Source organism: Lissotriton helveticus, chromosome 6 (genome assembly GCF_964261635.1).
Source record: "Lissotriton helveticus chromosome 6, aLisHel1.1, whole genome shotgun sequence".
Classification (NCBI taxonomy): Eukaryota; Metazoa; Chordata; class Amphibia; order Caudata; family Salamandridae; genus Lissotriton; species Lissotriton helveticus.
The window spans coordinates 348,269,565-348,297,314 of NC_136067.1; positions in this window are offsets into that span (position 1 = coordinate 348,269,565).

The window sequence follows — 27,750 nt, forward strand, 5'->3', positions numbered from 1 at the left end:
ATGTACAGTGTTCCTGGCTTCGCTATTGTGTATTTCCCGATGAGCAATAGCAGATTTAGGCTTTGATCGATGGTACTTCGCCCCTTTCTAAAACCATACTGTAGAGCCGAGAGGGTGTTAGTGTCCTCGAGCCAATCAGTAAGTTTACTTAAAACCACTCTCCCTAGGACCTTTACAGCAGAATCGGTAAGTGAGATTGGGCGATAATTGCCCGGGTCACCCCTATCACCTTTTTTGTAGATAGGCACAATCACCGACTTGTACCATGTCTCCGGGATGCCTGTTTTTGATATTCTATTAAAAACATTTGCTAATACTTTGGACCAAAATGCTATATTGGCTTTAAAAAGGTCAGAGGGAACTCCATCCGGCCCAGGAGCCTTATTGCTGGTCATTTTACCAATAGCTTCTGCCACCTCGCCCTCGTCTACAACTAAAGTATATGGCAGACTGGAAAAGGTGGTTGAAGCCTCAGCCCCCGAATTCTCCTTTTCATAAACTGACTTAAAATGCAGGTGCCATTTATCTTCTTGTATTCCAAAGTCCAGTTCATTGTTACGGGTGTCAGTAAAATAGGGTTGGTTGACCACAGCCCAGAACTTGGCGCTACTTTTCAGCACGTCAGTTGACGTTAACTCAGCCCAGGCATCCTCTCTGATCTCTCACCGCCTCCTTTCAACGACTATCTTATATTCTTTCCTGAGGGTAGCAACGAGCAATCTGTCCACTGGTTTACATTTAAGGGCCACTTTAAGTTTTTGGTTGGCCACTGAACAATTCCTATCAAACCAGTCTACCTTTCCAGGCGCTTTGCCTTTGCCATGACGTGTCAGATTAAGGACAATGTCGAGGCAAACCTTTTGGTACGCCTCCACTACTTCTTTGTCCCCAGCCTGAGCATCCATACAGAGCTTGAGTTCCTCCCGGCTGCTCCGGCAGAGGTTTGAAAAGAACTCCTCTGGGACTAGCTTGCACCATTTGATTCTGCGGACTTGATCAGTCAACCGCATGTCGCATTTATCCACCATATTCAACCTACTCTCCGTAGTTATGATTACGTCTTTTACCTTTAACAAGACTGGATTGTGATCGCTGAAATGAGACCACACAGCGGAATAACTGATGATATGGCTACCGCAACTACTACTTAAGAAAATAAAATCTATTACAGACCCACTACCGTGTCCTTTAAATGTGGGAATGTCCTCACCGCCCCCAGTAGGTAACATTAACCCATTTTGGGCCAGCATGGTTTCCAGTAAAATGCCCTTGTCTGAATGCTCAAAATGAATGTCCTCTTGATCAGGAGGACCAAATAGAACATTAGATGGGCATTGATTCTGACAACCATGAATATTGAAGTCCCCCATTAACAAAATGGTACATTCAGACTCCAACGACTCTTTAAATTTTAGGAGAAAAGAGTTTAACATTATCAAATTACTAGTTGAATGAGTCCTATAAAAAGAATTATAAAAATTCACTACCAGGATATTATGGTGGCCCTTGCGAATTATTTGAACCGCAAGACAGTAGGGACAACCAGTAACTATTTCTTTATACGTGCCAGGGATTTTAGCAGATACCAGGGTAACCAAACCCCCCCGCGCTCGCCCTCGTGCAGAGGCGATAGCTGGCAGAAAAAAAGTGGTAAAACCATCTAATGTAAGTATGTTTTGTATATCCCATGTTTCCTGTATACATATTATATCCATTGTGCCTATAAAGTCCCTCCATATAGGGTCATCAACTTTACTTCTGAGGCCAGCAATGTTCCATGTAGCCACAATTGGCTCCCCCTGCCCTGTTGCTTTGTCCCTTTTTCCAGGTACTGAATCGCCACCTTCAACACCCTGAATGATAGTTGGGATTAACGGTCCCGCATCTAAATTAGGCTCCTGCACATTTTGGGGGCTACTAGCCTTTTGTGGAGGGGTTGAGTGGGTGTTTTCCAACAAACTAGGCGATCGGCCCTGTGTTTGTCAATCAACCCAGCCTAAGTTGGACAAACAATCATAGCGATTGGCCTTGGAGATGTTAAAATAGTTTTCATGACCGTTAACAGTCTGGGGATAACTGTAAAAATGGCCATTTTGCATCCCTGCGCCAAACCCACCATGAGTGGATCTACCTCTTCTTCTCTGGACCACGGTCCAGCCTTCCTCACCTCCCTCGCCCCATCCATAGGGTTGCTATAATTTTTTAATTTGTGTTTTTTCATAGTAATGTGTTAAGGCTGGTTAAGAAAAAGCATGGTCTCATTTCATGTAATTCTTTTTGACATGCATAGTTACTGTAACATTTTTATTTTATTTTTTTTCAATAGAAGGTAGCTTGTTCTGATGAAGCAAAGCTTCGCATATTTTGCGGCTTGCCGAAGTCAAGAACCTCGTTTATGTATAACAAGGTAATAAATGTACGTCTTACTAACATTTATATTAAGTTTGAGTAAAGTTTATGACGCTTGCCTATGTGTATTCCTAACTACTTTAATCCGTGTTTATAAAAATGGCCGCCGCTTGTATTTTAGTTACTGCGCATGCGTCAGCCACACTCACGTGTCCTGACGCGTCTGCAGAAGTGGAGGGAAAGTTATGCGCATGCGTAATTCATAGCTGTGCTTATCATGTGGTACTGCTCGTGCCACTGCTCTTGTGTCCGTATCAATGTAGCTAACATTTAATGCAATAAGTTTATTTCTTGATGATGAGTTAAAAATACAAACCCTGTGATGTGTTTTCATAATGACATTATTATGTATTAATTTGTTTTCGCTTACTTTTCATGTACCGCGGGAAATGGGGGTCTGAGTGAGAGGAGAGCCATATTGGAGGTCCCTTCTGCGCCTGTGCGACATTCGGCAGCACGAGGGACCTTGGCTGATGGAACATAGCCAGTTGGCAGTGATGGGCGAGATGCTCCTGAGAAAGTCACCTCTGCCCTGCGAGAACAGCGAATGTTGCTCCTCATATGATACAATGTTAAATTGTCATTGTGTTTCTGCACAGTTTCTCCTGGGAACCCCAAACCTGCTAGGCGGTACCCAAATATGTTAATGAAGGCTTCAAATCGTGTATTGTGATTGGTGTGTTACCCAAATCCTACCTTAGGACCAATCGAAATTGAGGGATTCTGACACTTTGCAACATTGGGGGGTGGTACACTGTCCCCAAACTGTATATCTACCCTGGGTTCACCTAGTGAACCGTCCGACTTGTCTGGTTTAGCTGACCTGTCACTGACCCAACGCACTCAATAGGTGACTGAAGATACAGAGCGCTACGGAGCACTCTGTCCGAATTTGACCATAGACTGAGGTTCTACTGAACCTTAAAGTGCTGGCGAAGCACTTTGCTGGGAGTTCGCTGACCCAATCGGGGTCTTGATCGATAGCTGCAGAGCGGGTGGAGCGCAGGCGTTGCTTCCGAACTGTGGGTTCCGGTCCTGTCCTGAAGAGGGTCCTGTCCTGAGGGTTTGCTGTCCTGTCCTGAGGGTCCTGTCTTGATTCCTATTCCGAGGGTATCCTGTCCTATTCTGGGTGTCCATTCTGCACCTGCTGTCCTTTGAGGGGTATCCTTCCTTGAGGGTTTCCTGTCCTTAACTGACCCGTGGCCAGGGTTTGGTTTCCACACCTTTCTAGGTAAATATTGCTCTGAACCTCTTGAAATTCTTGCACCTTCTGAATTTCTAACTTTTGCTTTAATAAAGTTCAACATTGCACATGTGATATTTTCCATGCCTTTCTGCAACTATTGAAAGTCATTTATATTTTCCATAAGTTTATTCCTATGTCTTCTCATTTGTTAGAAATTATATTTTGCATAGCAGTATGTCATTTCCTGATATGGTCTAGAACTTCGTTGCCTAGATTGTTCAAAGGCCCCTTCACCTTAAGTGAAGCATGTTATTCATTATAAGCTCTCCTATAGTCGCTCACACTTAGGCTATCCCTGTTTAGATAATACTGACTTGCATAGTATCTTTTCTCGTTACATTTTATTAGTACCTTGATGATTACTCTGTCATTATTTCTTTATGCATATATAATTTACGTTATCTTGGTTATTGATTGCCTTATTTTACTGTACCTCATGCAAGAAAATATTGAATTTAGATAAACATTTTAAAACTTCCAGTTGTCCGTGGTCATTTAAACAGTATTTGAATGTATTTGGTTGGGTTTGTATTTTGCTGCCTTTCCTTTACAGCTAGCTCCCTGATTCATTGTGGTCATTAGGCACCCGCATCGGTGGATGGTAAGTCGGGTGCACCGAAAATTGGTAGCAGGGAACACACACACACCAACTTGGTAGAGCTCATGAAGTCACCCGATCGATGTATATGGTGATTTGAAAAGTATATGGGCCCTGAAGCCGGAAACGGCGAAAACTATTGGTCGGGTGGCCGCGCGCGCTCTATCAGTTTTCTGGTAGCTAGAGGATGGTTAGGGACTAGTTGAGAGTAAGGCAGGGATTAGTTGGACTAGTTAAGTCGGAAGCTGCTATTATATTAATGCTGCTATAAGAGCGGCTGTTCTGAGGGAACTGATCACTCTCTTGTGAATACGCTGCTGAAATTCATGAATTTTTGTATTGTTATTATTCTTGTTCTTATATTGTTATATGTACTAATCCATGCATTTGTAAATCGAATTGTTTCGTGTTGTCCGAACTCCCCGGGGAATTGAAAGGGCAAGTGGTGAATAGAATCCATTGTCCTGAGGTCACAGGTTCGAGGAAAGTTAGGTGCAGGTTAGGATAACCGGGAAGTACTAACTAGGGTTTTCTGAATACATGTGTGAATAAATGACAGTAACGGGGTTCATTGGCAAAATTCCCATAGTGGCGTAACCTAGTAAGGGTCACATCGGAAGAGTAGCAGGTTCCTCGGAGCTAGCGTGAAAGCAAAGGGGTCCGCTGAGAAACCTTAAACTCGGAATATATCCCGGAAAGAAGTGGATGAGTTTAGGGGAATAACAGGTTCACCGATGCTAGAGTGAAGGGTAGGCGGAAGAGATCTGCCCGCAGCGCGTGAAAAGTAAATGGAAGTAGTTTACTTGCAGTAAAAGAATTCTTTCTCTGTCTAGACACTTGAGCACTGTGGCGAATGTGTATTTGTTGTAAAATAACCAAGCACTGAGCACTTTAAAAGAAAAAAAGTTTCCGTTACCTTGTGAAGGGAGGGAGTCAGTCGCGAAGCGCCTCTGACGTCACTCTGTGCCGCGCTAGGATTGGTAGAAGCAGCGGGCGGGTAGCGGAGCTGGAATTGTAAAGGAGGGGTGAGCGCCGGAGCGTGGGAACTGTCTCACGAAGGGGCCGCGCACCCATTGGCGGAGCTTATTTAGTGTCGCGCACCCATTGGTTGCACGAATTTCTGAAGCGCGTTCTGATTGGAGGTAGTTTGTAAACAAAGTTAGCGCAGAAGTCGTATGTGGCACTCGCAGACTACAGGAACTCGACCTGATCCAAGGCACCTAGGGTTTGAAAGGGATCAGTGGAAGACTAATAGATACGATATTATGTACGGAACCAAGAGAAAAATGTCCCTTGTAAGTAAGGTGAAAAATTATTTCAAAACGGACAAACCGATTAAATCTAGGGAAGGTGTTCTTGTCCCAGCACCCAATACTCCTGCCTCATTCATGATGTTTGACCGAGGGTACAATACCTGTGTGTGGTTGGAGAATTGGGTGAAGTACACAAAAGATGACGGAGTATTGGCTTTTCCGTTAGATGGTACTTTCAATGGTAGGATCTTATTTAATTTAAGAACCCGAATGAATGAACTGCATCCCAGACCGAGACTAACGCAGTATGAGGCATTAGAGGAATGGGAGATTGAGGCTTTTGAAAGAGAAAGACCCCGAATGGACAAGGGTTTGACCAAGTGGTACCCCAGGCTGAAACAGGAATCCAGGGATAAAAGGATGAAACAGTGGAGGCAGAGCATGATTGTTGAGGGTCTGTTTCCCATGATGCCGGCATGTCATAACATTGGAGCGGGTGAGAAAAATACTGAAAAATGTAAGCATTGGGGGGCCCTGGGGGATTCAGATGATGAATTAATAGATGACATCTGTACCAGAAGTCCGCCACCTTACAATGAGGGAACCCGACCTTCCAGTGTAGGAGATGTTCCCCGACGCCACTTCCTAAAGGAAGAAGACAGGTCCCTGGGACTGGGAGGGGGTGGTCAAGTATTGCCCTATCCTGAGAAACCCGAACTGGCGGAAACAAGGGATATATATCCCAAAGTGCCCGCAAGCCAGGAAGATAATATTCACGTACGAAAATCTTTTTTCCCAGACCCCTGTATGAAAGCGAAGAGAAACCATCGAATTCAGGACTGCCTTTTGTTCAACCTCCATATGGGGAAGAGCGCAGGTCCTTTAATACTGGAACTTTATTCCCGAAACCTAATTATGGGGGAGGACCAAGTGAAACGCATCCTACTGCCCCGAGTTTTACTCCTCCGTTGACCCCACAGATATTACATGACACAACTTTAAGAAGGGTCCTAGTGGAAAAGGAGCAAGAGGCTCTAGCTAGACAAAGGACAGAAATAATTCAGAAAATTTCCCAGTTAAATACCAGTCCTGAGGCATTGACTATTCCAGTAACTATTGGACCGGTGGTCCCGTTATACGGAAATGGTCAGGGAAATCCGATTACTCCAGTTATGACCCCAGTCATGGCAACCCCGAAACAGGAACCGATCATCATAGATGATCAGTCCAGTGAGTGCGAGTCTGAAGTTGCGTTCTTGGAATTACCAAACAAACAGACTGGAAAGGGAATACAGCAGAGGCATAACCCTTTTAATACAAAAGAAATTAAATTAGAGACAGCAACAGGTACTAGGAATGTCTCTCTGGTAACTCCGGATGAAATTGAGAGTTGGAGTCGTGAATTAGAGAAACAGACTCCGCAAACAAAACCTTTAGACCTCTACAAGCTGAGGGTCGAAATAGAAGAATTAATGGCAGGAAATGTGGGGTTGGATCGATTGAATACCTACTCTGAAGAAGAATTGTCGTTCATATGTAAAAGCTTTACAAGGAACACCAGAGTGCTCCACGAAAAACTGACCGAAACAGCAGTTAGTATGGGGGTAGATATCTCAAAATCCAAGCCCTTACAGAAACCGTACAGAGCAGACTTCTCAGACAAAGATATAGAACACCTGAATGTGGCGGGGAAGAAGTTGCAGATTAAAGAATTAATGGGGGTACTACAGAAATGGGGAGATGTGGAAAGATGGAGAAGCAGGTGGGCGAAAAAGAGGGAAGAGGTTCGCTCCCGACAAGTAACTCCCGAGTTTGCTTTAAGAGAGGTAGAAAAACCTGAGCAGTTATGCCCCATGCGCGAAGTTCCAGGAGGGAAATATGTGCATGTCCCCTGGTCTAGGCAGGATATTGTGTCCTTCACGAACGATTTTCCAAAATTACGAGAGAAACCAGTTGACTGGTACAGGCAGGTGGAGAGGTTCGTGAAGGTACAGAAATGTCTGTGGAAAGACCTGGATGGGTTTTTCGACATTGTGGTACCAGTAGATTTATGGACCCAGTGTAAAATAGCCATAGACTGGCCCAGTGAGGAGTATCCCAGAAACAAGGAAACTGGGGAGCCATCAAAGGATGTCATGCGAAAATATGAGCAGGTAATTCAGCATTTGAAAGAAAAGGTGCCCGCAAAGGAAACTGATTGGACAAAAATAGATAGAACAACACAGGAAAGGGACGAGACAGTGCACTCCTTCTATGAGAGGTTATTGCAGGTATTTAAAACATACAGTGGTATTGATAACATCGATTTGAAGGACATGACGCACTTTATTTACAGGTTTGTAAATGGTTTAAGACCTGAAATTTGTCAGTGGATAAAGGATAATAAAATCTGTTGGCATACTAAGAAAATGGATGAGGTCCTGCGGTACGCTAAGTACTGCGAGGATGAGATGGCAGAAAAGAAAAAGGCCCTTAAGGAAAAGGTTATGTGGGCTCAGGTGAAGCTCGCAGAACAGCAGAAAAAACAATTGAGTAACATGGTTAAAAATGCTGAGAACAAAGGTCCTGGGGGAGGGGGTGGAGGAAAGCCCCGGCCCAAATTTAGCAGGGAAGAGGCTATGAAGAAATTTCCCTGTCATCAGTGCGGCGAAATTGGACACTGGCGTAACGAGTGTCCCCAATTAGTAGATGTTAATGAAAACACTCCTGATTTAACTCCACAGACGCAGAAAGAAAGACCAAGAAAGACTCAGCCCCAGGTAAAAACAGTGCAGGTGCCTCGAGCACCCAAACAGGTATACAGGGGAAGACAGGCAGAGGGTGAGGAGATAGAGGTTTGGGAAGGCGGGGAGAACAGAAATACAGCAACTTCGCAGTATCTGCTGAATGATACCTTCCTTTGTAATGATCAGGACTGACGGGGCCTGAGAGGGGAGGACGAGGAGTGCGTACTTGGCGCTTCCTTGCCGGTAGACCAGTCTGGACCATATATTGAAGGAAAGGTTGACGGAAATGATGTCACCTTTTTGTTGGACACTGGCGCTACCCGTTCTACTGTAAGAACAGTGGACGTTCCAAACCTACCCCTCTCGGGAGAAAATATCCAAGTAGTGGGTGTATCTAATCAATTGATTAGTACTCCTGTTACCGAACCAATGGAGATTTCAATTGGAAATTTTAAACAGATGCATAGATTTGTCGTCTGTGACACCAGTCCAGTGAATCTACTGGGTCGTGATTTGCTGTGCAAAATGAACTGTACCATCTTTTGCACACCAAAAGGTGTTGAAATACAGACCCCAGATGAAGATGGCATTTATAAATTATTATTGCTTAGACCTGACTCAGAAATTAAAAGATTGACCCTGCAGGACTTGCCCCAAGAACTACAGGAAGCCGTAAAGCCAGAGGTGTGGGATTTCACTGGAAAGGATGTGGGGTTGATGAAAGATGTGGACCCCATACAGATAGCCATCAAGGACAATGCAGTATATCCTAACACTAGGCCCTACCGAATGAATGCTGAAGTGAAAGCAGGTGTCACTCTGGAAATAAAAAAATTATTAGAAGGAGACATCATACAGGAAGTGATGAGCAGCCCATGTAACTCACCGATTATGGGCATCAAAAAGCCTAGTGGCAAGTATAGGGTAGTGCAGGACCTGAGAAAGGTTAACAAAATTGTAGTTCCTTGCTGCCCTATTGTCCCGAACCCTGCAGTGATATTGTACCAGATTCCTTGGGATGCTGAATGGTTCACTGTGATTGATTTATGTCATGCATTCTTTTCGATACCCCTGCACCCCGACAGCAAATTTCTTTTCTCATTTGCCTTCGAGGGTCACGTGTATTGTTGGAACCGGGTCCCTCAAGGGTATACAGAGAGCCCCTCTATCTTTAATCAGATCTTGAAAAAATGTCTAGAGACTCTGATCTTACCTGGGAACTCTGTGTTAGTGCAGTACATAGACGACCTTCTATTGGCGTCTAAGAGTCACAGGGACTGTGTAGTTGACACCATTGCCCTCCTAAATCATCTGTGTGAGAAAGGGCATAAAGTGGCCCCTGACAAACTACAGTTCTGTGCGAAATCAGTAAAATATCTAGGACACCAGATAGAAAAGGGTGTCAGAAAAGTCACATCAGAAAGAGTGAGAATAATTCAAAAGATGCAGTTGCCCCGTACTCAAAAAGATGTCAGAATGTTCCTGGGGGTATTAGGGTACTGCAGACAGTGGATTCTGGGATTTGCAGCCTTAGCCAGGCCCTTGATAAAAATGACCACGAGAGGAATGCCAGATGTTGTAGAGTGGGACGATGAAAGTCTAATGGCTTTCACAAGACTGAAAAACTGTCTGTGTACGGCCCCTGCGTTGGGTATGCCAGATTATTCCAAAGAGTTTGCCCTATTCTGTGACACTCGCGATAATTGCGCATTGTCAGTCCTGACTCAAGAACATGGCACGACCAGAAGGCCTGTGGCCTATTTCTCTGCCACTTTGGACCCAGTAGCTGCTGGGTTACCAGGCTGTCTGAAAGCAGTAGCTGCTACCTGTGCAAGTTTGGAACAGAGTGAGTCCATTGTCATGGGACATCCTGTGACCGTGTATGTTTCACATGGAGTGGTAATTCTATTGACCAGAACTAAAACACAGTATCTCACCCCTAGTCGGCTGACTAAATACGAGAGGATTCTTGTGGGTGCAGCAAATGTAAGCATTGTTAGGTGTGGTATTCTGAACCCTGCCACCTTACTCCCCGACCCCTTGGAAATAGAAGGTGGGGATGATGATGAACATGATTGTATTGACCTGACAGAGTTCAGTACTAAGCCACGCCCAGACATAAAAGAAGTACCATTGCCTGAGCATGATAAAGAACTATTTGTGGATGGTTCCTGTCTAAGACATGAACTAGGAGGCTTGAGTGCTGCTTATGCAGTAGTGTCTTTCACAAAAATTGAACAAGCAGGTTACCTATATAACATCAAGTCTGCACAAGTAGCCGAATTGATAGCCATGATAAAGGCTTGCAAAATTGGGAAGGACTTACGCATAACAGTGTATACTGACAGTCAGTACTGTTATGGCGTTGTGCATGACTTTGGCCAATTATGGCTACAGAGGGAATTCATGACTTCCTCAGGTACTCCCATTCGGAATGCAAAGGTTGTTCATGACCTTTTAGAGGCCATCCAGTTGCCCAAAGAACTGGCAGTGGTGAAATGTGCTGCTCATCAAAGGAGCATGGACAGAGTATCACTGGGAAACGATTATGCTGACCGAGTGGCCCAATGGTGTGCCAAAGATCGGTATATTGTAAATCCAAAACGAGGGGGGCCAGGAACCAGCTGCCAGCTTCAGGTGTTTGAAGAAGTGCCTACGTGGGATGAAGTGAGAGAGTGGCAGGAATCGGCTCCTTGGCAAGAAAGAGAGAAATGGAAGGAGGATGGGTGTAGACCGAGACGTGTGGATGGTGTGATTTTGGGCCCAACTGGTATGCCTGTGTTACCCCGACACTTGCTTGGCACAATGGCAAGATTAATACATGAAGGATCACACATTGGTAGGGATGCCATGATTCTGGTATTTCAACAGACTTGGTACAGTAAAAAGTTCAGGAAGGTAGCAGAGTCCCTCTGCCAGAGGTGCCTGTCATGTCAACAGATGAACCCAGGCAAGAGGACAATGGTTGAACTGAGCAGGATTGGGAGATCAGGGGGTCCCTTTATAAGGATACAGACTGATTTCATCACCATGCCCCGTTGTGAAGGGAAACGATATGTCCTTGTCATTGTTTGCGTATTTTCAAAATGGGTAGAAGCTTACCCTACTCCTCAAAGTGACGCACTGACAGTAGCGAAGTGTTTACTAAAAGAACTGATACCTAGATTCGGAATACCATGCATTATTGAATCAGATAAGGGTGGACATTTCCAGAATGAAATACTGGCTGAACTGTGTAAGGCCTTTGGAATAAGGCAGAAACTCCATTGTGCATACCACCCAGAGGCTTCTGGAATAGTGGAACAAGTAAATGGAACTATCAAAAACAGACTAGCAAAGCTGACAGATGCTACTGGCATGACCTGGGTGAAGGCCCTGCCCCTGGTCCTGATGGGACTGAGAAGTGTTCCTGACCGCAAGACAGGCCTAAGTCCCCATGAAATCATTATGGGAAGAGTGATGAGACAAGCATGGGTGCCAGGAAGCAAACTGTTGAGTATTACTGATGATTTGGTGCTTGAATACTGCAGAAGATTGGGTGACCAAGTGCGTTCTATCTCTCGCCAGATTGGAGACGACGGCATCCTCAATCCAACGACTCCTCTCCACAGCTTGGTTCCAGGAGACTGGGTCAAAATAAAGAAGCACACTCGATCAAGCTGTCTGGCACCAAGGTGGGGAAAGAAACGCCAAGTAATCCTGGTGACAACCACTGCAGTGAAGGTCGCAGGTGTTCCTCAGTGGATCCACGCTGGACACACCCAGAAGGTATTGCCAGACAAAGGATTTGAAGAAGAAGGGCAACCAGCAGAGGACCCTGAAGGAGCCAGACCAGAAGCAACTGACAACGAGCAGCCCAGCACCAGTCAGGTTGCAGGAACAGCAGACGTTGGCCCAGGAGTAGTTGACTACGAACTGCCAAGAATCCAGCCTGCTGAAGAGGTCCAGGAAACTGAGCCAGGAGTAGCTGAAGACGAGCTGCCAAGCATATGGCCAGAAGAATGGATACCGATGATTGATCTGACCGAAGATCCTATCAGAACAAGAGAACGACTTAGTGAAGGTAGAGAGTGGACTAGTCAGGAAAAGCAAGGCACAGGCGAAGAACCTCAGCAGATTGAGATTCACATCAAAACTGAGGAAGGAGAAGGTCAGACAGGGACAGAGCAGGTATTCGATACACCACCGCTAACACCTGATGCAGATAAGGGAGAGACTAGAAATAGAGTGATAGTTCGAGCAGAAGAAAATCAAGAGATCGAAGTGCTTGAACAGGATCAGAGAGGGTTAAAAGAACGGGTTCAGGAAACAGAAACAGAAACAGAGACAATCGAAAGCCAAAAACAAAATATTCCTGAACAAGGCCAGATTAGCAACCAGGCAGAAGAATTTGATGCTAGCCCTGGAACTAGTCAGATAAGGGAAGTAGGAGAAGAAAGTGGAGAAGAATTACCACAAGATAAAGAGAACAAGAGAATAAGAAAAGAAAGTGAAGTCCAAGTACCGACTAAGAGACTAAAGAAAAGAAACAACCTTGAGCCTAGGTTTGTAAAAAGATTGAGACTAAGGATAAAGACAGTAGAAGAAAAACGTGCAGAAGCAAGAAGAAGTGCTCGGATAGCAGAGCAAGAAGAAGACTCTTCCAAAAGAAGGAGTGAGCGAATAAAAAGACAAAACAAAAAGTACAAGTCTCCTGAATGGACACTGGTTTTGGAGGAGCTTGAAGATCTTGATATAACTGACGTGAGCGACGGAGAACCCGTCCCAGAGTACTCAGCTGAAGAGGAAGACGAACCACCGTGAATTTGCACAAAGTAAGCTAATTGGGTGAAGCCAAAAAGAGGGGTTCGAGAGACTCCTTCTGAGCCAAAATGTCTGATTCAACAGTGAATGGTAGACCTAGTTGCAGCCGTTTTAAGACGTGTTGCAAGGTGTGTATATGTAGTGTAGTAGTACTGATAGTTATCTGGATAGGATTAACAATTTTCATTCCCTTTGCTGTAAGTAAAGATACTAACATCGTCCCTACTGAAGTTGTAAATACTGACAATGAGGAGCTAACAACACAGAGTGTAGCACGACATGAAAGAGCTTTGAGACAAACAAAACAGAACTTAGAAGCATCAGATGAGGGAGGACTACATTATCATGGAATGAAGAACAAGACACACTTAAATGTTTTCGCAAACTTGTTAATACACTATGTAGAGACTATGGAAATTGAAGATTGCTATGTCTGCATGAAGCTACCTACTTCTGTGGCTGAAGGCGTGACATACCATCATCTGCCATTGACATATGGAATCTCCTGTAGCATTTTAGCTAGTTTATTCTATAAAAGAGGACCGTTACAATACTATTACTCTAACAATGACGTGATTTTTTCTGAACTTCCTATACGTGGGAACTTGAATCCTGTACATACCAAAACTGACACCATAAGATATATGGGAGACTACTTTCTGACTATAGGTAACATTGACATAGCAGACGCACACAGAGATAACTTGACTTGTTCTTTGCGTGAGCAGGAAAAGATGTTCCTGAACATGGCAGAGAAAAGGAGAATTAAAATTCAGAAGAAGGCTAATGACGAAAGTCAGAAAAAGCCAAAGTGGGCAGAGAACATGGAAGGCACCTCATCTGGTGGAGCGGGTCCTGCTCTGTTGCTGGATTTTGAAAAGAAAGGCAAGCTATGTCTTCACCGCGAGAAGACTAGCTATTATAATAATGTTTTCATTGGTTCCAGTGAATGCGAACATAATTACAAGGTAATTGGAGGTTGGGGTTTCAAAAATGGGTCAGAGCCTGTGTTTCCTGGAATTTATTATATTTGTGGGGACAAGGCTTATTTCAAATTGCCGGATCACTGGTATGGAAGCTGCTACTTTGGCATTGTCTTCCCGAAAATATACCATGTGAATGGAAAAGCTGGAAGCAATGAAGATACTAATGGCTTAGTGCGTAGTAAAAGAGAAAGTATAGGTGAAATTATGGGTAGTATTTTCAGTGCACTGATACCTGGAGTGGGAGTGGTTCTGAACACTCACAGAATTTGCAAATTGTCTACTATAGTAGATGTGCTGTCTACTGAAACAGCTCATGGATTTCTGCTGGTCAATACCGAAATGGTTGCGATCAGATCAATGGTTTTACAAAATCGACTTGCTCTTGACACCTTATTAGCGAAAGAGGGCGGAGTCTGCCGGATGTTGAAGGCGCAACATTGTTGCACTTATATTCCGGATAAAAGTGTACAGATCAAAAGATATGTGAAAAACATTACTAATTTGGCAAAGGAACTCAAACCACTCGAGGTTGATAGTGCCTGGAAGAGACTGGTAGATGGTCTCTCAAATGTAGGTCATTGGCTTGCTAGCATAGGTAAAAGCTTATTATTCAAAATTCTGATGCCAATTGGTATTATAGGTCTTATTATACTTTCCATTTTCTTATGCTGTAAATGCCGCAAGCGTACCAAAAAGCACGAGGTAAATGCAAGAGGAGTGAAACGAAGTGTGGATGAGATTGAATTAGAGGAAGTGAATGATCAGATATACAAAAAGGTGAAGACTTCTCACCCTGCTAAAACTGAGAGAGAAAAGTTAGAACGGCTGCTGGAAGAAATAGAACTTTATAAAGTATGAAAGAAAGTTGGCATCTGGTTCCATTATATTTTGTGATGATAGTAAATATCATCAAAGAGGGGATTGATGAAGCAAAGCTTCGCATATTTTGCGGCTTGCCGAAGTCAAGAACCTCGTTTATGTATAACAAGGTAATAAATGTACGTCTTACTAACATTTATATTAAGTTTGAGTAAAGTTTATGACGCTTGCCTATGTGTATTCCTAACTACTTTAATCCGTGTTTATAAAAATGGCCGCCGCTTGTATTTTAGTTACTGCGCATGCGTCAGCCACACTCACGTGTCCTGACGCGTCTGCAGAAGTGGAGGGAAAGTTATGCGCATGCGTAATTCATAGCTGTGCTTATCATGTGGTACTGCTCGTGCCACTGCTCTTGTGTCCGTATCAATGTAGCTAACATTTAATGCAATAAGTTTATTTCTTGATGATGAGTTAAAAATACAAACCCTGTGATGTGTTTTCATAATGACATTATTATGTATTAATTTGTTTTCGCTTACTTTTCATGTACCGCGGGAAATGGGGGTCTGAGTGAGAGGAGAGCCATATTGGAGGTCCCTTCTGCGCCTGTGCGACATTCGGCAGCACGAGGGACCTTGGCTGATGGAACATAGCCAGTTGGCAGTGATGGGCGAGATGCTCCTGAGAAAGTCACCTCTGCCCTGCGAGAACAGCGAATGTTGCTCCTCATATGATACAATGTTAAATTGTCATTGTGTTTCTGCACAGTTTCTCCTGGGAACCCCAAACCTGCTAGGCGGTACCCAAATATGTTAATGAAGGCTTCAAATCGTGTATTGTGATTGGTGTGTTACCCAAATCCTACCTTAGGACCAATCGAAATTGAGGGATTCTGACACTTTGCAACATTGGGGGGTGGTACACTGTCCCCAAACTGTATATCTACCCTGGGTTCACCTAGTGAACCGTCCGACTTGTCTGGTTTAGCTGACCTGTCACTGACCCAACGCACTCAATAGGTGACTGAAGATACAGAGCGCTACGGAGCACTCTGTCCGAATTTGACCATAGACTGAGGTTCTACTGAACCTTAAAGTGCTGGCGAAGCACTTTGCTGGGAGTTCGCTGACCCAATCGGGGTCTTGATCGATAGCTGCAGAGCGGGTGGAGCGCAGGCGTTGCTTCCGAACTGTGGGTTCCGGTCCTGTCCTGAAGAGGGTCCTGTCCTGAGGGTTTGCTGTCCTGTCCTGAGGGTCCTGTCTTGATTCCTATTCCGAGGGTATCCTGTCCTATTCTGGGTGTCCATTCTGCACCTGCTGTCCTTTGAGGGGTATCCTTCCTTGAGGGTTTCCTGTCCTTAACTGACCCGTGGCCAGGGTTTGGTTTCCACACCTTTCTAGGTAAATATTGCTCTGAACCTCTTGAAATTCTTGCACCTTCTGAATTTCTAACTTTTGCTTTAATAAAGTTCAACATTGCACATGTGATATTTTCCATGCCTTTCTGCAACTATTGAAAGTCATTTATATTTTCCATAAGTTTATTCCTATGTCTTCTCATTTGTTAGAAATTATATTTTGCATAGCAGTATGTCATTTCCTGATATGGTCTAGAACTTCGTTGCCTAGATTGTTCAAAGGCCCCTTCACCTTAAGTGAAGCATGTTATTCATTATAAGCTCTCCTATAGTCGCTCACACTTAGGCTATCCCTGTTTAGATAATACTGACTTGCATAGTATCTTTTCTCGTTACATTTTATTAGTACCTTGATGATTACTCTGTCATTATTTCTTTATGCATATATAATTTACGTTATCTTGGTTATTGATTGCCTTATTTTACTGTACCTCATGCAAGAAAATATTGAATTTAGATAAACATTTTAAAACTTCCAGTTGTCCGTGGTCATTTAAACAGTATTTGAATGTATTTGGTTGGGTTTGTATTTTGCTGCCTTTCCTTTACAGCTAGCTCCCTGATTCATTGTGGTCATTAGGCACCCGCATCGGTGGATGGTAAGTCGGGTGCACCGAAAATTGGTAGCAGGGAACACACACACACCAACTTGGTAGAGCTCGTGAAGTCACCCGATCGATGTATATGGTGATTTGAAAAGTATATGGGCCCTGAAGCCGGAAACGGCGAAAACTATTGGTCGGGTGGCCGCGCGCGCTCTATCAGTTCTACACTGGTAAAGAAAAGAACAATAAAGTTGTCATTGGTGCTGAAGCAGCCCAAAAAGTTTTTTCTGAATTCCATTTGTCTCTTATTAGTGGGCATTCTGGTATCAACAAAACGAAAAACAAGCATGTCCTCCTGATTTTATTGGCCAAATATATCAATTGAAATTGAACACTGTGTGAGTTATAATTTTTTTTTTTAAATGTAAATCTCCATTGTGATAGTCTTATAGACGTTTGTTTCTGAAACCCATATATTTCCCATTTAAATGCTCGTTACACGTTTTCCGCCTGCACTTGAGATACAAAGTAAAAATGTTGTTTTTAATTTTTTTATTTGAGGACATGGCTTTCAATTTTCCTTGATGTTTAGTTCTCAATTTCTAGATCATGGAAGTCCAAAAAGGGTTCTATCAGATCAAGGCCAGGAGTTTGTGAATGATGTGAGTGACCAATCTCGGCCTAACATTTGTATAATGCAATGCTATTTCTTATTTTGCTTGCCAAACATAATTATACCTATATTTTTTAGGTTAATTCAGAGTTATCTAAGCTTTTACAAATAGAACGTTCTGTAAGTGCAACCTATCACCCACAGACAAATGGTTTACATGAGCATACTAATATATAAGCTGTACACCTTCAGAGAAGGAGAGTTAGAGTGTAGAGTGGAGTAGGAGAGTGGAATGGCTTAAAGTGAAGTGTTGTAAAGTAGAATAGCATGGAGTTTAGTGGAAAAGACTGAAGTGCCATGGAGTGGAGTGGCATAAACTGGAGTAGGATTGAGTGGAGAGGGGTAGAGTGGTATAGCATTGAATGCAGTAGGGTACAAGGAAGTTTCACAAATGTACTGCAACAAAAATAATCACTAAGTTAAAATGCCTGTTAGAAAGTCACTCTTTTTGGCCTGCCCCCCACCCCCATTTTTTTATGCTGAATGGAACTGGTGGTAGCTGACTCTGACTGTGTCCTGAGCTCTGCTATTTAGGTCCAGGGCCAGTGCTATGTTAAACAGAAACACATACATTGAGGTATACTTATAATTGGCATGATCTACCCTATAAGTCTCTAGTAGATAATAGGGCAAGGGGATAGGGCTTGGGAGTGTAGAGGCCAGCATCCTTTGTTGTACATGCATGTTTGCACTACTGAGAGCCTGAGGTCATTTTAAAAGCTGACCTGCATTGCAGCACTGCTTTTAAAAGTAAACTTCACTGCAAACTCAACATAAAAAGGGATAATCTCCCTCATTTATTTTAAACTGTAGGTACCCCAAGGTCTTCCATAGGTGTAGAGGGTGAGGGTCATGCAACTATAGGACATGTTCCTATAAATGATGTTTTATAAACCCTGGAGAGTGAATGGTGCATATTTTATTTGTCCCCAGTGTAGGAAATTCACTACAAAGTAGTCTTTGATGCTGTGGGCACTGAGAAGTAATAACCAAAATTGTTTTTGCATAGCAGGAGTCCTCCAGGTCTCCCCAAGGTGTTCCAGGGGTGGGGAGTCCTATATTAATGAGTGGGTGCTTTATAAAAGAGGTTTTATAAACTCCGGTATATGAAGAAAGTGTGTATTTCATTTAATCCCTTGAAGATACTTGGCCTCATAGTCTATCATGGCACTATAAGGGTCCATAACTATTTCTAGGAAAGTATGGAAAATATCATTCAAAGACTTAGCATAATGGTATTTATAAATCCAACAGATCACTCTTGTTGAATGTATCCTAACTTATACAGAAAATATGTTATAACACATTCTTGTCTGTAATCTAGCCTTCCTGCAGCCTTCCCTGATTAGTCAGTGCTAATAGGCTTAGCAAGTTTGTCCTGATTAGGTGATAAGTGGTTATCCAGGGGAGATGCTATCTTCTGGAGAGAGCTGTGCAGCTACACAGAAATGCTAGGGCAGGGGAGAGGGGCCGTAAAGCATGAGGCTGCAAATAGGAATATAGGATAGGCAGGAAATGCCAGGCCTACCCACCCCCAGTACTCTGTGACCCAGCCAGCTACCATGCTTGAGGATGGAATTTGAAGGTGTTATGGGGAGGAGAGCTAGGGAAATGAGTCACACCGAGAGTCTGTTTACTGAGCTCTTGTTATTCTGCTGAGATTTCAGCCTTGATGGATTTTGGAGGAATAGTGCTGAGTGGCACCCTTCATCCAATTGACCAGGTGTACCCCCCATTGATGCACAGAAGCTGAGATTAAATACGTGAGAGGTACATAGCCTCTTAGTTCTGCTGCCTAAAATTACAAGTAGAAGGAAGATTGTCCTGCTGGAATCCCAACATGCACCCAACGGCCTGCCTGGTGAAGTCTTTGTCTCCTGCACTATCTGGGACTACAGCTCTGAGGACTTTGCCTTGCTTAAAGAAGGAGTAAGGAGTGGCTAAAGGTAAACAGAGATTAACTGACCAGTCTCCAGGTAGAGTCCCTCTCCTGGACTGCATCCAGTTGAGTTTTCAGGGGTTGACCAAGTGCATTGTGCAGAGTGAAATCCAGGCCTGCCAAGGTAGATTTAGGGGATTCCAGACCCTTGGATTTGTGTTTTCTGAAAGGACTTCCAGATGTTTGGGGAATTTTGGGAAACTTTTTATAAAAAACTCAGAGAGGTGACCAACCTGACCATTAGAGCCAAGCCAGTAACCTTCAACTACGAACCGGCCGTATTCCAGGTTCGTCGCACTGAAGAGCTTCTGAGGTCCACTATCCAAAGTTTGACCGGGGGTTTCCTGAAAGTCAAGCAGGCAAGCCCTCAGTACTTGTGGAGAGCAGTGACGGCCTTTGGCAAAAAAAGCTACAGAACGGTTTCTAAGTCCGAAGGTAAAATTTTGACCAAGGCCTACCGTGTGGGATATCCGAGCAGGGCTCCAGCACGGTCAGAAACAAACCTTAACTTTGTCCAGGTCAATTGCAACTAGATGTCCAGGAGTGGTGTTATTGTTTTCTAAGCACTAAAAAATTATAATTCTCTAAAAATTCATATATCCAGTTCCCTACATTGGATGTTCATTGTTTAGTGTACTTTTAAAGATAACATATTTTCTATTATCAAACATTGGTGTGTGATTTGTATTGTGTCCTAGTTATTTACTGTATTGGTGTTTTTAAATGTTTTGCACGCCTGTCTCTTAAGTTAAACCTTATTGCTTGGTGTCAGCTACCAAGGGTTGAGCAAGGGACTCATTTATAGAAACCCTATTTAGGACCCAGTACCATGTTGATGGCCTTGTTGCTGGTGTTAGGTGCCTACCTACCACTCCCAATAGTCCACCTTCCAATAGTGCCTCACAACTGAAAAAATAATTACCCTACTTACTTTGTAGTGCCCAAAATGATAATCACACATCATAATGTATAATCCTGCTAAATGTCGTGGAAAACCATTTAGCCATTTTTACACTACTTCTGATACAAAAGTCTATGGAATTTGCATTTGGGAGCTCCCATTTATCTTTGCATCTCCCTTGACCGATCACAATAAAACATTAAACCTTCCATCCTCCTTCAATGTAGAAAAAGCTATAGGTCTCGAACATTTTGTGGAGATTCATCTAACTGGGGCAAAGTCATTAGCATTCAAAAATCTGAGGAATTCCTATACCTGGGAATCCTAACTATGACTATTGAATCCCAACTGTGACCATGTTCATTCCTTCTCTGGTATACTTTTAAGCTAATTTTTAAAATACTATAGGATTGTTAAATACTTAAATGAATATCTTCTGTAAGACACATTCTGTCAGCCAGGCTTTAGAGACATCGATATGGTCAAAATTCATCCCAACTTTGAGAATCTTGCTTTTTGTTGATAGGCTTCTCTGAACTGGAATAAGAGTCCATCAGTCTGAATTTGTCAACATCTGTTGCTCTTATTTCAGACATCTAAGCTCGTAACATTATCAGATATTTGTAACTTGTTCAACTGTCACATTGTGGTATTTTGTTTTGTTTCTTAATTTTGGTGATCATTTTGTTCAACTGATCTCGACTTGCAATGAAAGCAAAAAAAAATGTTTTTTCCAGTTTTGGGCTGCTGTTTATCAGCGAGTGATTAAGTATGCATAAGGGGTAAGGATTGGGGCAAGTAAGTTCTGACAGCCCCAAAACATATTTGAATGAAAAGAAAATAGTATTTCTCTTTTTAATAGTTACGTATACTTCATTACACATATAAGTAATAATAAAGCTTTGTAATGTAGTTCCTATACCCCTTATAGGCTCTGCGCATTGGAATGATATACACTATAGTTTTGACATACAACAGAGGTCAGTATGTCACGATTGAGTACATTAAACTTAATTACATGTGTGTGCCAGCTAGCTCAGAGGTCACTAGAAACTTCTAGAATTAACAAGAAGGCATTAGTCTCTGACAACCGCATAAACATGACAACTTTGTTTCCCCTAGATTCGGAGAAGTTCTTCTCAGAATCGTGGAAACAATAGAAACAGTTTCACTCAGTCAATCATGCATGCTTAGTTTCTACAGAGTTACACAGAAATAGATAGGCGGGCGTGTCAATAAAAAGGGTTTATTGAACAGTCTTATTTCTCGTGCAAGAGATACGAGCTGCTACAATCGTAAGACAGAATGCGAAGTATAATACATACAGCGTTCGCAGTAAGATAAGATAATACTGCAATAGCATGGTTTGTAGCAATGACATATATTCATAAAAATACCTACATAAATACCACAGATAAAATTTAAATACTCATCTGGTGCTTCTAAATAGTTCTACCCCTGTGTACTTAACCTAAGTGTAATATGAGGTAAGAAGTAGGTGCTGTTTTCTAAACTATAGCTAGCTATAGTTAAGTGTTTCTAAGAGTTGCCAAGAGTCCCTCTAGGTTCTAGTCTGCTCCATACCTTATAATGAGAGAGGTTGGAGTCTCTTCCCTGGTCTCGATCTTTAACACCCCACAAGGGGAGTCAGCAACACTGGAGCTGGATCCTCTGTGAGGAGGATGACAGCGTCTGGTCAGTGTGTCAGGCGGGGACTCGAATTCCTTCCGAACTTGCCGTGGCGAGCTGTATCGAGCTGTGTAGCTGAGTCGTGGTTTGTCATGGTAAGTGAAGGTATATTTATACCTTGAAGGTGTTTAGGAATGCCAGTATTGACATAAAAGTCGGGCAGAGGAACATCATGAATGAACCCCTAAGTAATAGATGTCCATGCATAATAAATGAGTTCTGGCAGAAATTACTTATCCAAGCAAGGAAAAGTTCTAAAGGCTTGAGAGTCTGGTTTTCCAAGAACTTGTTGTGATGTGAATGGACGGATGTAGGTGACCATGCCTGTATTTGGTTAGCATGGATAATGCCTTAATAAGGGTTGGACTTCTCTGCCTAAATAAGGTCAATGAGAATTGTGCCTATATAAGGGCATACATCGTGAAACCTTTATCCGGTATCTAAATCAACACACAACACCCACTCCAGTTTCATATGAATGACATTACTAATTGTAAACATGTTAAACATATCTAAAATAGAGTTTTACATGATTTGCTGAAACATGGCTAAAAATATATTTCAAAAAATGCATTTAAAAGTGTTGCTAGACATAAAATGCAAAGGTGCTGTACATATTAAAGCAATGTTTTATTCTAAGCGTATGCTCACATTGAATGCTAAATGAATGTACATCAATATATATACACATGATGAAATGGTTAATAAATATATAAGAAAAGGGGCCGAAACCATTTCATGTCACATTACATTCATCAATTGGTGTTGACAAGTTGACATATTGTCACTGGACGTTTTTAGAGGTAGAATACTGCGCCAGAACAATTCAAATTTAGAAAAAAAAAGTATCATATGAAAAAAGTTAGTCTCTGTTTTGAAAAAATGAAGGTCAAATTCAGAGTTTCTCGGTACACTGTGTGCTAAATCAAAAGTCAGTGAGTGGGCTTCGAGAAAGCATGAAATCTTCTATTTCTGTAGACAAAAAATTGTCTACCGTTGTAGGTGAGAGTTGAAATACCTCGTCTAGAAGATTAATCGCACACAGACATGAACTATCGCCCTCAGCATTGGGTGCATCAGCAATGTTTGTATCCGATGTTACCTGCATGCCTGCTGTTTCCTCTCGTACCTCAGCAGCAGCAATTTGCATCTATGAGATCTCAATGAATGCTGTCATCAGGATTGGTAGCCGATCGGGACAACACAGAGCATGGGCCGTTACCGGGTCCAGCAGAATATCGACATCCGTAGGCATGACTGATGGGAGTGTTAGACAGATGTCTAGCACACATTCTTCACCGCAAAGCAGGCAGCGTAGAACAGGTCAGATGCAATCTTGCCAGTTTGGTCTGAATGACAGAAACTATGTGGTATTTAATTCTCGTAGATGAGGTAAACCCAAAATTTGGACGATGCGCTCACAAAACTTCTTCTCCAGTGGAGCTCTCTCCACGGTGCATTGGGTGTCGCTGGTGGTTTGTCTTGTCATATCATAGCAGCAGGAATAAAAACAGGATCCCTGCAACAAGTGCTAAAAATAGTGGCAGTCCGCCAAACACAGAGTGCACAAAGTTTGTAATTATTCCAAGGACTACTTGAAAAGGTGCTAACAGTCCTGAAAACATGTAGTTAAATACATGTACAATATCAGACATGTTTAAGATACGTCCCTGCATTTCTGAGAAATGTATAGGGCAGTTTGTATTCAAAAGGCCATGTATCTCGGCTGAAGTCCTTGCGACTTGTAGATAATAGGTTTCTTTGGCCGAGGTCAGTGTTTGTTTCAAAAGAATGGCTTTCATTCTGCATAGAGTATCAATTTGTATAGAAGAGATGTTCAGCGAAGGCCATAGAGGCGACTCCCTGGCTGTCTCTATTTGTGGAAACAAGACTTGCATACAGCAAGTGACCCTAGATGTAACCGTTACAAGATATGGGATACCTGGCAACATGCCACAGCAGCTGTGATCATTCAACATGAGGTAACTCCCATTCGAAAGTTGTCCAAAAATTGGATGAATCACTGCAGCTGGTGAACCTTGCAGGTGACAGGATAAGTTTATAGTGGAGCCATCACTGGCCCGTGTAAGTTAATACCCTGACATAGGAGAGAACAGCTTAGTGTGTTTTCACAGTTTGTACCACTAAGAAACATTTCACGCCCCCCACCCCAACATCTGTGTGTGTAAGGTAAATCCCAGGATGTCTTGATGAATTCTTTACCCAACCTTTCATATCTGCCTGCTGGTATATGTTTTAGGCAGTACTGAAAATGGAAAAATGTAACAGGCAGAGTCATTTTACCATGTATGATCCACTAAGTAGCTGGTTTCTCTCTCACTGTGGATGGTAATTTTTCCTGTTTTTCAATGCTCAGCACTGTATAGTCTGCTCTCCTTTGTGCCAGTTTCATCTGTTTATCAGTGAGATTGAATTCTGAAAACAGTGACGTAGTGTTGATTAAATGCCAAGGCACATAGCTTGCATGTAGGTTTTGTAGCGTCCAGCCTAATAGCATGATAGAACGTAATTGAGACTGACCATGTTGGAACATGACCAAGTCTTGTTTCATGATGTAAATGGCAGAAGACACAATGCTGTCCAATGAATATATCCTGGATGACAGAGTTGTTAACCCATTGTCTACTACAGCGAGAGATTTCTCTAAATTAATACTTCATTATAAGCAGCGTAGGTACCGGCATATATGAAATGTTTTTGACGCTGTTTTCTTCATCCTAGTAAGAATTCCCTTAGGTCTGCGCCTTCTTTAAGTACAAATAAGTGTTGTTTAACATCCTCTAGTGTAGCTTTCTGTAGCCAATCAAGGCATAGTTTCCCTACACTGTATGTTGTTACTACCCCTGGATGCTGTCTTTGAACATAGCGTGGGTCTGGAATGTTGATAGTGAAACCATGGATTTTGTTCAGTAATCGATCTTGGCAGTTGTTTATGTCTGTGGGCCAGAGCAACCATTTTTTCCATTCAGGATCTTATCTGTTGTGATGCAAAATAATATGTACGTCAACCTCCCCCTATGTAGCGCTATTACTTGCAGGTGCAGGTATGGACGGAGTGTTCATGTCTTTGATCTTGGCTATCCCAAGGCAAGACGTTTGTTGGACAGTGTCATTCAAAAACATTATTTGCTCAGGCATGATACAGGCTCTAAACACTTGCACTTGCCAATCTTTTGTACCCCAGACAGATTTTGTGTCAATGCTGTCTTTCCAAAAGTCGAAACCCTGTCTAGACAGTTGGACAAGAAAAGCTGCAGAATAAATCTGTTTTGTATTGGTTAACATATTTTTCATTCCTGTCTTGTTCACATTTCTAAAGTAAACCGTTTATGGATTTGACGAGTTGAACCCTGAAAAATATGGAAACTTCATTGCAAAGGTTTTTGAGCTACCCTTTGGAGGTGTAGGACAATGTTCCCATTGGTTATACATAAATACATTTCTAGGTGATGCAGTTTTATGCAAACAATGATTACCATAATGGTTATAACAATATAGCTGTTCATAGTCTGAGGAACCCTCTAAGTAGTCATGATTAGTGAATGCTGCAGACAGTTGTAGATCAGAAATCATGTTATTAACAGTCTCGAAGTCCCAATCATCAGAAAAGGTACTAGAGGTAATAAAGTCACTTAATGACATTTTAAACAAGTGTAGAATATTCAAAAGTTCCGACAGGCCAAAAATGTCATAATCAGTTTTGTCTCAAATTATACCATCTGGTGTAGGAACGGCTGTGATGTTCACTGCTGACAAGTCTCTTGCTACATGATGGGATGATTTGTGTGGATGGAGAAGTAAGTTCACTCTTTTATTTGCTGTGTCCATTTTAATATATTTTCCATTTATCAACATACTCAGATTTATTACCAGAGCCAATCGAAGTAGAAAGAAAAGTATTCCAAAACAATCCACAGTTCAATCCATGGTGAAACCAGATAAGTCTTTTTCAGGTGATGAAAAAAGTCTGTTGCTTGTTCTTTGAAATATATTTGTGCTGGCGTCATTTCAGGTTCACTGGTATCCTTAGAAAACGTATCAAAGTTAATGAAATAGCAGAGGCAGTTCTGTCAATGATTGGAATTGGATCAGGATTCGTTGAAATCGCTGGAATCAGTTGATCACTTGTTACTTCGTTGTAGACAGGTGTATCAGGACGAACTGTCATTTGGGTCTTAAGAGGAACGAGTTCCATAGCTTTGTTGCTTAGTCCTTCATTTCTCACTGTAGAATCTTCAAAGGTGATGAGTCTCTCAGTTTGAACCTCTTGGATAGTAGCTAGAGGAGTATGTCTGCTACACTGTTGGAGTCCACTTGGCCTACTGCTTAGTATTAGCCACATAGTGTGGTTTAATCAGGTCGATGGACACAAATCTTTTCTCCTTTTTACCAGCAAGGGGCGGCAAAAGTACTGTTCTTGATCCGTGGATTGCTAGGACAAGTACTGTTTGTCTGTAAGAAGGCCCAAATTTCTTCTTGTCCGCAATCTTTTCTCTGACTAGATCCCCAAGCTTTGGGATCCCGACAGGCCTTGCTGGGATTGCTGGTTTTTCCCCACTGGCGGTTGGCTTCAGGAACACTTTGCTTTGTTTCGATCTTAGTTCATTTAAGTCATGTAAAACAGCCAAACGATCTTTGATATCAATGTTCTTATTTTCTACCATTGTACCCAATACAACTTTACAATGGCAATCTAGTGGAGGGGGTTGGTACCAAGGAGAAGACTCTACCAACGGTTACTGGTGAGAATTTCGCTTCCAATGCAGTGACAAGGGTGGGGTCTTGCGCAGAGCAGAGATTGGGCCAGGGACTCCCCTTAGAACTAGGGGATGCGCAAGGCACAAAAGAGGCCATGGAAGGAAGCATAAAAATCCTTTCATGGAATGTAGCCGGGCTAAAGAGTAAGCTACTTGATTCAGAGTGGTCTTCTTTTATGGCCACACATGATATTTGCCTGTTGCAAGAAACTTGGTCCTTAGAGGAGAGTGTTAGTCCCGGCTTTGCCACCTATGACATCTACGCAGTTTCTGGGGGGAAGGGTCATCCTTCAGGCGGCCTATCCATATGGGTAGGCGCACACCTAGGTGCACAGGCAACCCATGCGGATACAAAATCACTCGATATACAATGTGTCTTACTCAAGACCATTGATAAATCCCGTGTGGCTATTATAAATATTTACTCAAGGCCCACTGCGAATGGAAAGGAATCGAGCACTATTAAAGCGCTCGCTCCTTTTGTCCAAACACTTGACCCGACAACTTCGATAATCCTTGGTGGCGATTTTAACTGCCAGTTTGAGCCCCTGGGTGGATCCGAGTTGTGCGACGAGGATGAGGTGGATCTGCTCTGGCATATTCCTGCCCCAAGGATTGCCCTGGTAAAGGCCTGGACCTCGCTAGTTCTACAAATCAAATCCCTGACCCTTGCAATGTCCCTGTGGGCATGCAATAGAAGGGCAAACAACGATAGTTCCGGCTTACCTACATATAATCGGATTAATCGTACTTCCACCATTGACTATCTCATGTTGGAAGCCAAGCATTGGGACAGGTTAAAAGACTTTAAGGTCATTCCAAGGCACGACAGCGACCACAACGCGCTGGTCCTGACGCTTAAGCCTGGATCATTTGGACTAACTAACCCCGACCCTAGCCACAACATGGTAGTGCCATCCTATATTATATCTAACAATAGGAGAAGGGTTAAATGGCCTTCATGT